Below are 15,803 nucleotides of genomic sequence, written 5' to 3'. Positions count from 1 at the left end.
CTTGTGCAGTCAGTGTATGTTAATAAGTTAAAGCCAGGGAGTTTATAGATGATTTAAAATTACAGTTTACACATTTTTCCAAAGCAAAGGAGCAGCACAAAAGCACAAGTTAATCTGAATTCTCAAGGCAGTGCATGTGGTGAACATTAGTTTTCTTTCCTTTCTCTTTGGTTAAGTTTGGCTAATGCCTTCTTTTGCTTCACAAGTACTATAGTGGTAACTGAAGGTATCTTCCACATGTGTTCAACATCAGGGATAGGCAATATCAATGATGTAAGGACCTTCCTTAGGAGCAGCAGCAAGAAAACATCCCTGGTCAAATGTTCTGAAGCTGCAGACAATTCATAATGAAGGAAAATGGGCTAGCAAGAATTGGAAGAGAATCTAGAGGAAGAAAAACATGCAGTTTTCTTTTTAAGAGAGGGGAGAAAAACAAAATCCAACAAAACTCAGTTAACACTTCTGAATTTATCCTGTAGTATTTAATTCAATGTGCTGTCTCAATCACAACCAGTTACAGAAAAGAGATTTTTAATAGTTGTGACACTTTGTCAACAGGAAAAAAAGAAAACCAGTGTTTTCCTTACTCTTATTACGTGCTTTCTTCAGCTAAGCCAGGTTAGTGGCTATGTACAGGCGACCAGGGATGACAGTTTCAAGAGGAGCTCCATCTTGTATTTTTTGGCTAGTGAGAAGGCATCTGATAAGACCCTGCCAGGTAAAGAAGAGGAAGACAGCTGAAAGATAAAGAAATGCCTAGAGCAGCGAGGTTTGTGAGTGCTGAACTCCTTGTGACAAAAATGAAATATTCTGCCCAGCGTGGCTGACCAGTCTGTGTTTTCTGTCTTCGTGGCTTGCAGGTTATTGCTGGGAGATGCTTGCACTGGAAAAAAAACCCTCAAACTTCAGAGGACTTGCCAAATCCTGCATCAAATACGAAATTCACAGAAAGAGCATTAAAATATATGTGAGCTTAGTGATTAATTTCATGCCAGCTGGAAAACTACAAGTAGTGACAAAAGCAACGCAGAAATTCATATGCCATTAATAGACTAATTCAATACAGAATATTGTGCTGTTCGTTGCAGCAGATTAATATGTAACCAGTCATGTCTGGGATTTCAAACATACCGGAACAGACAATCCTGTACATAATGGGGAGTCTCTATATTATGATTGATGTCCAAGACTTGTGATGATATAAACTATTGGTTACATTGTTTTGACAATGGAAAAATTAACGAACGAGACAGACTTGCCTGCAGTGATGAACCATATCATAAAGAAACATTAAGAAAGACAAAACATTTGGAAATTCTTTCTGAAAAAATAACATTTTTGCTCTTTTCACAAGGAACAAAAGAAGGCAGAAACATGACAGATTTCATCAAGAGAGCTGTTCACAGATTAAAAGTAGATCTGATTCTTTTTTTTTTTTTTTTTTTTGTTTTGCTGTGCTAGACTTCACTTCTCAAACTACAGAAGAGTGAAGTGAGTGTTTTCAAGCTTGCAGTTTTTTTGCGTATGTGGTGAATGTCTCCTTACTGCTAATACTGTTGAATCATGCAAGAACTGCACGTGTTTGGGTGAACTCAGAAGGGTTGAACAGAAGGCATACTCAGAAAATGCCATTTAAGATCCATTGTGATTTTGATGTCTGCCTGTTAAACCAGCAGGGCCTCTTCAAGTAATGAGCTATGGTAAATGGAGAATCTGGGGGTGTTCTGACTGCATTTCAGCATACAGAAACTAGAAAGGTTGAAAGGCAAACAAATGTACAGGGATTAAGGCTTGTGAATCTTTGAAAATTGGAGGAAACAGGCTGCTCTGTTTATAAATCAGTCTAATTGGGCTAAGGCACTGAAGAAGTCTGCAGAAGTTGGACATCCTGTTGAGTGTCACAGAAAGGTAGAGAATTAGATCCACTAAACTTATAGTGTTTCTACTTGAAGAATTTCTATTTAACTTATTATAATGTGAAAAATATCCACTGCTTATGGAAACATTTCCCATTTCATCAGAAGCACCAAATATATAGCTAGTGAGATGAAAAGTCAGTCTATTTTTTTTCCCTTTTGGTAGCTCTTGTCTTAGTTCCCTTAAAGGTCAGATCTAAAAGGAATTGATCTAGGTGTCTCAAACTGAGAACACCATTCCATCTGATCCTGGTTCCAGAAGATTGTTTTGCAGGTGTTCAGTGCAAATACCTTGGCTTTTGACATCAGAATTCCCTATAAGCCAAACTATCTTGGCTGTACTATCACCTTGCCCCATCTCATTCAGGCTTCTTTGATGACTAGAATCTTGAAGTTATAGAAACTTTCCTGTGGGGTTTTTTCTATACATGAATCAAAAAGCTGACCTACATATGGTGAGTCAATCTTTATTTGAAGTACAGTGATAGCAACTTCTTCCTTATAGAAAACATATGGGAGCAGAATGAGTTGCTGTTCCTTCTCTTATACAGTGGCATTCTGGTAAGTGCATTAATAGGTATTTGATTTTCTTCATGTGAAGGATAAGGTTAGGTTTGACTGAAGCTTGCAAAGGGCTGTGATTCTCATTCTCTTTCTCACTTTCTGGCCCATAGAGCTTGGGTTTTCTGCATAAAAATGACTGTGGCAGACAGTTTTTCTTTTTTTGTTTTCAAGAAAAGGGTAAAAGTGGCACTGAGGGACATGGTTTAATGGGCATAGGGTGATTAGTCAACTGTTGGACTAGATGATTGTAGTGATCTTCACCAACATTAATGATTCTATGAGGACTGTTAAATGTGCCCATGGGACTGAAGTCCTGCTTGCATCATCTTCTATATTTTATAGAATTGTGTCTACTACTGAAAAACTTGTAGGCACTTAGACTGTGGTAGTTGGCTTAACAATCATTTCACAGGAACTTTAGTTAAATGATGTCTAGAAGAGATGAGTTTAAGCTGTTGTGGACTGCACTAGAAAAGTGTCACTTAGAGAGTCTTGTATAAGGCTTTTTAGAGCTGAGAGAAGCCTAAAACATTTGAAGTGCTAAATTCTGTTAACAGTAGTGAATTTCACTGGGCATTCTAAGACACAAATCTGTGTGCATGCTGGTTATTTGCAGTTTTCAGATCCAGTATGTAGCAACCTGACTCTGCCTTGGAGAAAATTGTGTCGCAGTACATAAGTACAAAAATAGAATGCAAATATTTTGTTTTCTTCTGTATAACATTGCCTTTGAATGTTTTGGGAAACAAAAGAAAAAACAAACCACAAACTCAAGCAGTAAACCAAGAAAGCAAAGCACTGAAGTTTTGAAGCACAGCTACACATGGAATCTAGAAGCATGACTTTGTGCTTTACTTCAGTGTAGTCTTTGGCAATAAACTTTAAGTGCGGCTTTAGCTGTGTCAGTAACAGCAAGAAAGTGAAGGGGTAATGGGCTGAAACTTCAGCATAGGAAGTTCCGCACGAATGTGCACAGGAACTTTACGGTGAGGGTCACAGAGCACTGGAACAGGCTGCCCAGGGAGGTGGTGCAGTCTCCTTCTCTGGAGGTATTCAAGACCTGCCTGGACGACTACCTGTGCGATGTGGTGTAGGGAGCCTGCTTTGGCAGGGGGGTTGGACTCGATCTCTAGAGGTCCCTTCCAACCCCTACAATTCTGTGATTCTGTGAATGCCTTAAATGTTGTGAAATTATTTATGTCAGATGAATAATTTGCCAGTCCTTAAATAATAGTAGCAGAACACATGTTGTTCACTAGAACTTCTCAGCATGAGATGTGTATTTGGACAACACAAGTACACCTTGAAGTCAGGGGTAGGTATTTAATCTGTTATTGCTGTAACAGGCCTACTATTAGAATTGTACTTAGAGACTGTCAGCTGTGATCCCCTCCAGCCTGGTTACCATAGTCCATCTGCTCCATTAGCTGTGAAGTTAAATACCTTCCAAAGTGTGTAACAAGGTAAGAAGCACACCGGGTCATGCAGCTATTATTAACTCTGCTATTCTCAGCTTCAGTATGTGGGCTATCCAAGACAGGCACCATCACAAAGTTTATAGCTTTGAACGCATTTCATGGTGAAAATTGTTCTCTTAGATTGCTCTGTATAACTGGATTGTTTGGCCTGAGATAAGGTAACTGGATGTGTAGTTTCACACAATGATTTTATGCTTCAAGCTATAAAGCTTTGAAATTTCTAGACGTCTGTCCCATATGGAATTACTATTCAGGCTAAAGCCTGTCTCTGTACTGACAACAGCACAGCTGTAGGACAGCATCATACAGTAGTTGTGGACTACACCAGTAATGTGTTCCAGATGGTGTAGCCAGGAAAGCATCCTGAATCCATATAGCTTCAGATGTGTTCACTTGGAGGAGTAGTACTTGCTTAGCACACACCAACTGCATAAATCCCAGCTCTCAATCAATCAATCTAGAACTTGAGGTAAGCGGTATCCACTTTTTATTTTTGTTACTATCATGCTTGCTGGGTTTTTTTATCTTCACATCTGATTATCCAGAGATAAGAGACTCCTTTAAAAAAAAAAATCATTTCTTGCAATTGAGAGGTCTCTGAATTCATTCTGTCTGAACTACTTATGTAGCAAATCTGCTAGTTTTGCAAGTAGGGTGTTTTGCAAGTGCATATCTAATAGTTAGTTGCAGGTTCTGATAGCACAGTTCTCATCTTCTCACTTCACACATTAGGCTAGAACTGAAAGTCCTCCTGGCTGTCTTTGTTATTAACTGCATCTTTGTAACTCCATTACATTCAGTCTGTGCCATCAATAAGAGTCTTCTGAATCTGGAGGTATTTTGTGAATGGACCTTCTGATGACATTTCCAGTCCTCTGGCTGTGTTGGTCTTGGCCACCTAGTGTTTGTCTTTGTCTCAAACTTCAAGTGGTTTGTGGAATATCAGAAGAAGTGGAAAGTGCATTACAAGACACTTGCACATGCCTTCATTCCTTGGTTCAGATCAGCCATACCTTAGCCTCCTTAGAAACATATTTTGTTTAGTATTCACATGTTTAGGAATATGGAAGTATGATGGATCTGTGTCTTGCAAGAGGCTCAACATCAGCATGTTATTTGAAAATTGTTCAGTGCTTTTGTGGTCTGATGAGCTCAGTGACTCAAGAAATACATTTTTAAAGTTGAACAAAATCTTTCAGCATGCTGTATCAGCCAGAGAACAATTCTGAAATAAATCAGCTACATCTCTGAAAGCTGCAGGTTCCTTTTTAAAAAAAATTAAAGTAATAGTTTATATGCAGATAATACCAGATAAATAATGGCACACAGGTAACTTTATCAGCTCAAAGATAACTTTTATAACATGACAAATCTCAACATCTTCAGTGTGCTCGTCTGCTTACAGTGTACTTTGCACCACTCAGACACACCTAACACTTGCCAGTACCCTGCAATACATACTTCAGGGTGTTTTTGGCAGAGACTCTATCAGGTCTGTATTCCTTCTCCAAGCACAGGCTTTTAAATTGCATCATGAGAGCTTTAGTAATTGCAAATCAGCAAAATATTTGTGTTGAAGTTGCTGCAGGAGTACTGATTTAGAGCATAGAAGACCCACTTCCACACCTTAAGCAGACAAATTCAATCAAGGATATTTCAGAAGAAAACAGTCTAATCTTGTGGTCAATGGAACTTTCACTCTACATACTTCTCACTTTAGAGAAAGCAAACTAGATGTTGAAATGATTATTCAAAAATATCTCAATTTTTCACACATTGGTAAATGGGAAGTATTTAGTTGGTGCATAAGTCTCACAAGCTGCCTCTCAATCTGGACCTGTGGAGCTGAGAGAAAGCACCACAGAGAGGGAAGCAGATAGTGAGAAACCAGAGTAAGGCTACAGACAGTGGGAGTATGCTGTAAGACTTCTTTCAGACAGCCAGTGTGGTTAACTCCTTTTTCTGCTGAGGACAGTACTAAAGACAGTGGTTGACAACCATGGGCAGGGTTGGAGCTCAATGATCTTTAAGTTCTCTTTCAGTCTAAGCCATTCTATGATTCTAATCCTGTTTCTGATTCAGTGCTGTAGGACTAAATGCTGAGAACGAAACCTATCAAACAGAAGTTATATTTTGGTTCTTCTGCCTCTGGACTGTCAAGGCTTAGACTCCAACCCAGGATTTCATCCCTATGATGGGACCTTTCCTTTGTTCCCTTTTGATTTTGATCCACATCAACACACCTTGCCAAAGAATTCAGGAAAATACTTTTTTACATCTTTGAGGAAATATGAGGCCAAGAAATCAGAAAACACTTTGCAGTGTAGCTGCTAGTATTTATAAAAACAGGAAGTCATCACTTATGGGTTTACTGGGAAAGGGCTGCATAGACAGAGGAAGTCTGTTGTAATGTTCTGCTCTAACACCATTAGTGGGTAGGTGGCAATATATTTGCCTGGTTCGCATTTAAAAGCATAACTTGCGTAGGTGAATGTTGTGAGGTGTCACTGTTGACTACTCTAGAATGTTCCTGGGAGTCCTGCTATGCATGTAGAGGAACTCCTTAAGGCTGTCCCTGCACTGCAAGAAAGCCTTTGGCCAGGGTGAGTTCAGGGGAGAGGGAGGCTGCTGCTTCCTCTGTGTGAAACAAGCAGAGCATGTTTGGTAGCTGATTCTGAAAAAATAATTGGATCGAACTAGTATAGTAGGGAAGGATGGGGAAGCAGATAACAAGATGCACGATATGGTACTTTGTTAAAATTAAGGCTGAAAAATATTTATTGTTAATAATTCGGGAGGGGGGTAAAACACGACAGGGGAAGTGTGAAGCAGTTTCATTGGTGAAAGAGCACTGGGGCACACAGCAATTCTGAGCTCATTGTTTAAGCATGAGAAGTTAAGCTTATACTTGCTGCTTATTGTGCTGGTGTTCGCTGCTCCACTAGCTACAGCACAAGGTTAGCAAAACAGACTGTTGCTGTTAGTAAAGGTCACTGTAGCCTTTAGAGGATTCCCCAGAAAGTTGGGCAGGACCTAATTACCTTGCCTACTTTGGAAAAGGTGGCTTGTTAACATGCCAGGACATCAGCAGAAGACCTAAGGCTGGATGAAGTACAGTCCCTTTGTAAGAATAGTGGAGGTAGTCTTCAGCCACCATAAATCAGCGATCTCTTGAATGCAGATGCCAGCAGAGCTGCACCAGTTCTCTCAGATTAATCTAGCAATGTAGGGTAAGATAAGAAACCAGAAACAGACTTGTAGCCCCTTTCACATCATCTGGGGCAGAGAGGAAGAAGGATGAGAAGTCCAGCTTGTAATGTGCTAAGCACTCCTGACAGAGCTCTTACAAACTGAATGCTATGTATAAATAAGTTGGTGTGCCTGAGTAATAATGAAGGGGAGGGATGCACAGCTTGTAAAGTGGGGACAGAAAGACTGCAAATGCCACACTCAAGACTGCCCAAAAAGAGAAAATAAAACTCCAAATAGACTCTTTAGTGTTATTTTTTGCAATCTAAGACATACCTCATCTTAGACAAAATTAAAAGCCCCCCTGTTGCTCAAATTGGAGAGGCTTTATTTCAATCTATCTGTAGTTATTACTAGCTTTATGTGAGTTAGTATCTGTCTCTGGTCAAGGAACAAAAAAAAACTGCTTAGCAAAGTTTTCTTGGACAGGGTTGTTTCAGTCTTAGGACAGTGTGGATTAGGTAGATAGGAGACAAATTCCAGTCTATGACACTTACTATCTCACATTCCTCTGACACGTTTGCTTGTCAGACCAGAAAACACCAAGTTTCCCAGGGCTGTGGCTTGCTGAAGCACAACCCACTCTTACTATTCTTTATCTCTGGCTTCCTACTGCAAAACTTACAGAAAGATCAGGGTGAAAGGAAAGCACAGGAAAACCTGTTTCATTAGAAGTGTCCTACTTTTTGCAAGGTTAACATCAGCTCATCAGTATAGCTGAGAACTTGGATGTGCAGTAATAGGTTCATGAAAACTGTCAAATCAACTACAGGAACTCAGAGCCTGGAGCTTTGTGGCAAATATGCACCTAAGGTGAAAGAACTTGCTGCTTTGGAATCCATTTAGCAGATGTCTGTTTACATATTTTAAGTAACTGTTTATTTCCCAAACTAGGCTGTGACTTGCATGTCTCTGATGTCTGGTATTAGCATTATGACTTTAAAAGTCCCTTTCAACTCTGAAGACTCTATGAAGATAACATTTCCACTACAATACATTTATGGAGTTCTAAGTCATGGCCTGAAACAGTGTTTGAGCACCAGGTGGGCAGGCAGGGCCAACTCAGGGGAGCTCAGGTGCACGCAATGCACTTGAGTGACTGGAAGGATCCACTCCTTCCCATACCTCATTTAAGGGCTGGCAGTGAAGGTGAAGGTACCTTTCTAGAGATCCTTGTGTACTTGAGGCCTTCCAAAGGTAAGTAGTTTTCTTCCTTTGTTTTTGTGTCTGCAGCTGCTGCATTTGGGCTTATCCTCATTTGCTGCAGCCTAGGATTGTGCCACCCTGCTACTACTGCAGTACTTTCCATTACATTATAGCATTATGTGTATTACAATAGTCTTTGAGAAGAAAAAGAATTGCATGAAGGAATCATGACTTGAGGATAAACTGCATGTGGGTAAAATAAAGAGCCCCAGCCTAAACAGAAGTCATCAACTTGTCATTATGGGAATATGTTTGCAGGGATCTTGTAAATAAGGCACTGTATTTCTAAAAACAGAACAAAATAATAGACAATTTGGAAGAAACCACTGCAGAGCAACAACTATGATAATAAATCTCAAAACTTTTCACAAAAAATACTGGAAGAGCTTGAGGTTTATAGCTGAGAGAAAAATACTCAAATATGGTGAAGGTTAGAGGAAAAAATGCAGCTGCCAGAGTCTCTATTCATTCAGAACTGGATGAGATCTAAAAGGCTTAATGTATAGCAAAAAAAAAAAAAAAAGTTAAGATAGTAGATGATTTTTTCCTAATCAAATAAAGATGGATTATTAATTTTTCTAAGCATCTCTTTCACTGATTTTAAGATCAAGTTGGATGGATCTTTAGGTTGATCTATATAGCTGGACTTGTCTCAGAAAGGACGGAATTGTCTCCAGATTCAACTGTGCCTACACAATTTTTTTTCTAGATGTATAGCTAGACCAATTTTTTTCCCTCAAAGTGTTTATTCACTTTTATGTGATGCAATGCCAAACACATTGAAGATACTTAAAGTGCATATGGAAACAAACCTTTTGGACTCATTTTTTTCCACTTACTATAGAGTTATCTTGCTGAGGCAGAGTACGACATGGAGAGTGTGATGTGATGTGAATGCCTGTTATGGAAAAGCTAAATGGATTTTTTTTTTTTTTTTTTTGGGGGGGGGGGCGGGCTATTGCTATGCCATTTTTGTTTTCTGATAACAACAAACCTTGCAACTCCCACAGTAGTCTTCTGCTGAAAATTTCAAAGTGGTTTTAGAAATGCTTGTAACACCTCTAAAGCACTTCTAGCTTCACACTGAAGATAGAGCCCAGAAATGAACAGTTCAAGCTCTAAATCCTGCTCACTTTAAGTAGGGCCCTGTGCAGGCTTCTCAGCATGCAGCTCATCCACTTGTCCCTGCCATGCCTGTCAATGTCACTGTTACTTGTCAACTCACAGAAATGTCTTTGTACACACCTCACCACTTAAACATGGAATACTACTCTGTGAGATAGGGATGCGTGTACAGTTGTTGCCCTCTGCTTACAAAGGGCAAGAAAAATCTTATCAACAGCAAGAAAATAACTATAACTTCTGTAAAAGAAAGGGTAGCTGACTTTTAGTAGTAGTAATAATTGTTATAGGTAGTAAGTACATTGATAAATAAATAAAGATGCAAAACAATTTTATTTCTATGTCATTTTTCCTTAGGGCAGGGACCCACAGAGACTTTGCAGATATTAATATAGCCCATTGGATCATACAAACGATTATCCAGGTAAGAATGCTCATTGATAGTATTGAATGAATATTATGTAGATGTGACTTATGATACGTATTTATGCTACATCTATGTAGTTTGGAAGCCTGAACTTGTATCAAGTTTGTAACCTTGACTTGCCAATAGTCTTGCATTTCTTAAATAATAATTACTTAATAGCATTACTATTGGAGAAAGTCCTGTAATTCTTGCTTGCTTCACATGCCTGCTTTATGATGAATATTTGTGCAGTGCAGGTGGCAGATGCTGTGTGAATGTGAGAATGCATCTCCTTGTTCATGTTATCTAAGATAGAAAGTGCTCATAGGTAAACGTGGTACAGGATGTCAAATTAAGATTTTAAAATGTCATCATATCTATTTAAAAAAGAATAACATACTTGCTGGTACTAGGTGGATTTACTGTCAATGAAAATTTAACATAGCACAAACATGTCTTATAATGCCCTATGTGATATTGTTGTTAGAGGCAACAGTGGAAAGCATTTGCACAATATAGGCAAAAAAACTCCACTCCTCCTTGAAATAAGGATAACCTTAGCAAAGGGTATTTCTCCAAGAATTAATAACCAGCTGGGGTTAATGGTCACTGGCTTCACCTTAGGCCCTCAATTAATCCCTGAACCTAAATTGTTATTACCTAATTGACTTAGTTTCATTTTATTTTAACATTTCAAAGTGATCTTCCTAAAATCACCCTGACAGAGTAACATGGTCGCTGTAGATGCACACTGACACGCTTTCAATATTGTTACTTTGTCTCCATGCACTTGCATTGACATTTCATTTTGTTTTGACATCACAACGCCACATCTATGGATCTGTGCAGATGACATGTGATTGTTCACATTAGGTGAAAGCCAGGAGTGAGGGAGAAAGTCCAAGAGGAGAGTCTGATATCTTAGAGGACATGATGTCAGCTGAAAAGCTGCTGAGCAGAACTATTGCTATTATTGCAAATAATTGCTATAATTGTGAGCATGATTTTTATATTGTGAAGGGAAGGAAGTCAGGTAAAATTTCACCTGTTTTTTCTTTAATGAAATCTTTTCACTTAGGTGAACTTAAAGGAAGGGGGAAAGAAAAAAAAAAAAAAAAAAAAAAAAAAGGTGGCCTGAAAAATGTACCAGGTAATGCATTTAAAAAGTGGTTATTTGATATTGTTCCACATTTTATTTTAGGCTGAAGATAAATTATGCAGATCTTGTGTTCCAGTAGCATAATATCAACACAGCTAGCTGAGTACCATAAGATATAATCTAAATCAAGAAAGGAATCTTGATAAAAATAGGACATCAAAATGAAGTCTTTTTATTATGTGGAAAAGTTTTCACAAAGTCTTTTGAAGCTCTTTGATCCAGCTTTGAAATAATTTTAGTAGATTACTATTGTACAAAAACCATAATTTATAGTAGCTGACCTAAGCTGCTCTTTGTATAACAGCCATATATGAAACAATAGCAGGAAAGTGAAAAACACAAGGGGGACTAAAACTGCTCTGTTTATTATTTAGCTCATAATTACATCTTCCTTATTTAATCTTTTGAATCCTGGCATGTTCTTAATAATACAGCTTCAAATAATATTTACTATACACAGGAGAGTTAGTTTTGAGTAACGCATTTAGACTATCCAAACTTTGTGTAAGTTGTGACCTTTCCCTAACCTAAGCAAGGTCTATTTTATACAGATCGTACTAGATAGACGGTTTCTCTATAAATGGTGAGGTTGCTGCCAAGCTCCCATTGTTAGCTAGCTCATTTTTCAGCAGGCACACTTTAAGTTCCTATCACACAACTGTAAAGAGCAAGCCCTTGAGGTTTCTTCTTTTGTCAATGTAATAAAACAGTTATTTCTGAATAACCTGCAAACCTGCAACAACTGGCCCTCTGTGACTTAGAATAATACAAGTGTAACTTTTGTTTTTGCAGAGAGTCATCTCTTTTATTTCATAATATTACATTAATACCTGAGCAGCATAGGTCTTAACATACATAACCTCATCTCTGAAATAACAAGCGCCTGTCTGTAACAATCCATTCCCAATCAGCATTCAGAAGATTCTATTAGAAGCAAGTTAAGTAGACTACTTCAGCTGAAGTAAAAGGAAGAATTGAGTTCACTTCCATTATTACCATTTTTTCTTGACCCTGGAGTAGTAATAAACGGCTCTGGTAAAACAGAACAACCAGTACAAGCTTTTGCCAGAACAATTGTGGTTTGAAAACAGGAGCTAGCCATGTCTCCACCTATATTGGTGGAGAAGGGAAGCTAAACCTTTCACTTCCATAGACCTTCTTGCAGTTGATTAATTTGCACTACAGCTCTGTTCTGTCTACCTTTACAGCCTGTGAAAATGATCTAAACTGCACACCAAGAGAATGAAGAACAGCATTACACTGCTGCATTACAGCACAGTATGATACAAGGACATCTGGGACACTTTGCCAGGTACCAAAGCTGCTATTTAAGTTAGAGTCAACCCAAAATTGCTTCAAATGGTGGGTGAGACTGACTGCATGCAGAACTGGGAACAGCACTCCTCAGCTGTAGTATAAGAAACAGGCAATAGAAACTGTACATTCCTCAAAGGGGGAATGAGGGCAAATGGAAAGATACTGATTAAATGAGTACATGAGAAACTTAAATTAATTGGAAAATCAAAAGGGCAAGAAGTAAAGGGGAATGATAAGGGCCATCATAGAGAAAATTCAAGATACATTTGAAAGAAAACCTGAAAGCAAATGCTAGGAAACAGTGAGGTTCTGTGAATGAGAAAATACAGCAAAACAGGATAGAAATTATTTCTGCATTATTGAGACTATTATTGTGATTAAAAAAATAAAAAAGGTTGTGGGGTAAGCACAGGAAGACATTTGGTCCCCCTTTTTCAGCTTATGGTCAGAAGTTTTGTTCAGCTTAGATGTGGCTCTAAGGAAGGATTATTAAACTCATGTTAATAATGACCTCCCAGAATTCAGAAATGCTAAAAATGTTTGTTTTAGTTTGAGCTATTGTACACTCAATGTGTGTAACACAATAACTGTGTGTGTCCTGCAACAGTTATAGTTTTACTCTTATATGAAGGGATTTTAGTTCCACGTTCAATACAATTGCATCTATAGCTCCAAACGGGCCCTGTGACAGCATTTATAAGAGCAGATGCTTGGCAAGTCTATATATGCTAGTGAGAACATCATTCAGTTTTATGCACACTTCTGTTTTCTGGCATGGCATAATTCATTAGCACACTCCACAGAATACTCCATAAAACTGGATTTAGCATTAATGTTAGAGTTCTAATGATTACAGCAATGTTTAACAAATAGAACAACAAAAACAAAAAACAAAACAAAAAAACACCAAACAAACAATCCACAAAGTAACAGCATTCTCCTCTTTAATATTAAAAGTTGATATTTACATCTGATAAACAGGAAATACACAAAGGAGGCTTTAGAGGTAGAGATAATAATGCAGTTTTAATTATTGTAATGTCCTGTTTTCAGCATTTAAAACACAATACAGCTTAATTTTTGTGGCTCGCTTGGTTGCATGTGATTGAATTAGTATAGTGTGTACTATTTTGTGGTTTATTTCAACTTCATCCTAATACACAGGTTCTTAAAGCAGGCAATACATATAAAGATTAGGTCAAAACTTTGATTAAAGACAGCTGTACTGCTTTCCAACCTGTTATGTCACAGCATTAGGTAGAGGAATAAACAAACAAAAATACAAGGCTAACCTGATTTATCTATGTGTCCCCACATAAAAAAACAAATAAAGCAAAACTTTGATGGAGGTTGAGCAGAATTTGCAGCATCTGTGCAGATAAATTTAATTTATTCAAAAAGAAAAAAACCCAGCATTAGTGTATCATGTAATAGCGGATTTAAATGATTTCATACAATACAAAGCATATGCACTAGCTAAAACAAATCCATTTTGCCCTTAAAACCTATTTCACATAGACATCCATTATTTCTGAATTTTCTATTATAATAATGTTCTTAATTATTTAACTTCCTTGATTTTGCACTCTCTGCTAACCTAAACCACAGCTGAAAGTCCCAGGGGCAGCAACATCAAGCAGGTACACTTCACACACTTCTCTGTATCTTTATGTGCAGATCCATCAAGCTGGTCAGGTAGAATAAGCATAGTACCTCATATAAACAAGTTGTGGGTGTTTGAATATTTTTTTAAAAATAAATCTTTTCACTACTACACATTCAAAACCTCAAAAATTATCTCTACACACCAGCTATTTACTGTAGCAGAGGTATACTAGATTATCACTGAAACAAGGGACAAGCACTAAGGCTAAACACATTTTATTCCAGACAATGAAACATTTGTCAAAATGATAAACTCCAGTCTAATGCTTACCAAAAAGTTTTGAAGTGAGAATATAAGTTCAAAACATAAATATCACATATGCATCTGAAAAGAGTGTATAGTAATAGTTTAATAGTTTCTTTTAACTCAGAGTAGGACTGCAAATAGTTTGCACATGATTTTTGAAATCATACAGATGCACAAAGTATCACCTCAACTGAAAAAATGATGAATAGGCACAGTAATGTTTTAAAGACCCTTCCCTTATGGAAGAGGTTATCAACTTGTGCTTTAGGGAGACTATTATCATACCTCTAATTCCAGAACAGACCGGTACCTCTGCCTAACTTAAGTGAAAATCTGAATGTGGTGCTCATACATATGAACTCTCATTTGACCCTTTCAAATACTTTGCCCTTTCTTTCCTAACATAAATTCAAGAAAGAGTAATAAGTAGCATCAAGCCCAATTAATTTTCTTTTCTTTTACTAAGAAATTTCCAACAGAGAGAAAAAAAACTGAGACTAAATACTGTTGTCTGGGTGGTGCTGAGCATACGAAGACAATGAGAACCCCCTAAGACATGAAGGAGGGCTAACGCCCACCTCACTGTACCTCTAATCTTGGTGGTTCCAGGAAAAAAGACACAATGCTGTTACAAGAATACCTGAGGACTCAGGAAACTTACAGCCACTTGTATGCTTTATCTGTCCAGTGGTGTTTTATCTTCTTGAACTCAAGGAAGATAATCTTCAGAAATAATCTATGTAGAGAGCCTCTGTATGTTGTTCTTTTAGATTTTTAGTATGCCAGAAATTGCATGTTACAGTACCTACAGGGGTTATGAACAGATTCCTCGCTTAAAGTCAGTTTAGAGAAAAGCTACAAGGTAAGGATTCCTGGAGGAAAAATTAAACAGAAGTTAATTTGGCATCATTAAACTTCTATAAAAGAAGATGATACATGTTACACAGTTCACAGACTAATATACTTTAGATAAATCCCTGTTTCCACCTTTACCCCCTTAAAAAACAAAAAACCCTCTTTTTTTTTTTTTTTTTTTTAGTTAGCTTAGGATTTTTTTTTTATTTTTTTTTAAAGCCATCAGACAGCAGTGAAATACACACACAAACCAACTATTCTCTCAAAATCTAGCCATTTACTGTAACAGAATTTTTTATACACTTCTGTTCTACCAGTTGGGCTTTATGAGCTGTGTACTGTATTGTTTTAAGCCCAAGAATAACAGCCTTTACCAATTTTCCACATTAGGGTTGGTGTTTCAGCTAGATCACTAGTATCACATAAACTTGTGAGTGCAACCTTTAAAAAAAGTCCTGTGTTTTTAAAGGCAACTGTAACAGAAATAAGTACTGGAAGTTGCACCTTTCAGCTCCTGCATTTTTGTCTTTGTTTAAAATGCTAGAAGAAGCTTTCCGGAAGGAAGGAAGATTACGAGTATCTAGAAACTAGCTGTTTGACAGAGACAGAAATGCTGATA

At 37.7% G+C, this 15,803-nt stretch overlaps 1 protein-coding gene and 1 long non-coding RNA gene across 4 annotated transcripts in view; one reads left to right on the top strand and one right to left on the bottom strand.

Annotated features, from left to right (window-relative positions):
* The window catches only part of LOC140252831 (uncharacterized), a 93,163-nt gene that overhangs the window by 21,811 nt on the left and 55,549 nt on the right, over positions 1 to 15,803 (top strand). Inside the window, exons 2-3 of the long non-coding RNA XR_011903739.1 lie at positions 9,893 to 9,959; positions 12,309 to 12,412. This is a non-coding gene — a long non-coding RNA (uncharacterized lncRNA). The remainder of the gene's footprint in view (positions 1 to 9,892; positions 9,960 to 12,308; positions 12,413 to 15,803) is intronic.
* Positions 13,224 to 15,803, bottom strand: part of CDIN1 (CDAN1 interacting nuclease 1) — a 113,339-nt gene continuing 110,759 nt past the window's right edge. The window contains exon 12 of one of the 3 annotated variants that reach the window (XM_072337966.1): positions 13,224 to 15,201. The gene's annotated coding sequence lies outside the window, so the exon portion shown is untranslated. The remainder of the gene's footprint in view (positions 15,202 to 15,803) is intronic. The other 2 variants (XM_072337968.1, XM_072337967.1) reach the window with 2 other exon arrangements.

This window comes from Excalfactoria chinensis, chromosome 5, assembly GCF_039878825.1.
Source record: "Excalfactoria chinensis isolate bCotChi1 chromosome 5, bCotChi1.hap2, whole genome shotgun sequence".
In the NCBI taxonomy this organism is placed as follows: Eukaryota; Metazoa; Chordata; class Aves; order Galliformes; family Phasianidae; genus Excalfactoria; species Excalfactoria chinensis.
This window is presented reverse-complemented; position numbering and strand designations above follow the sequence as displayed.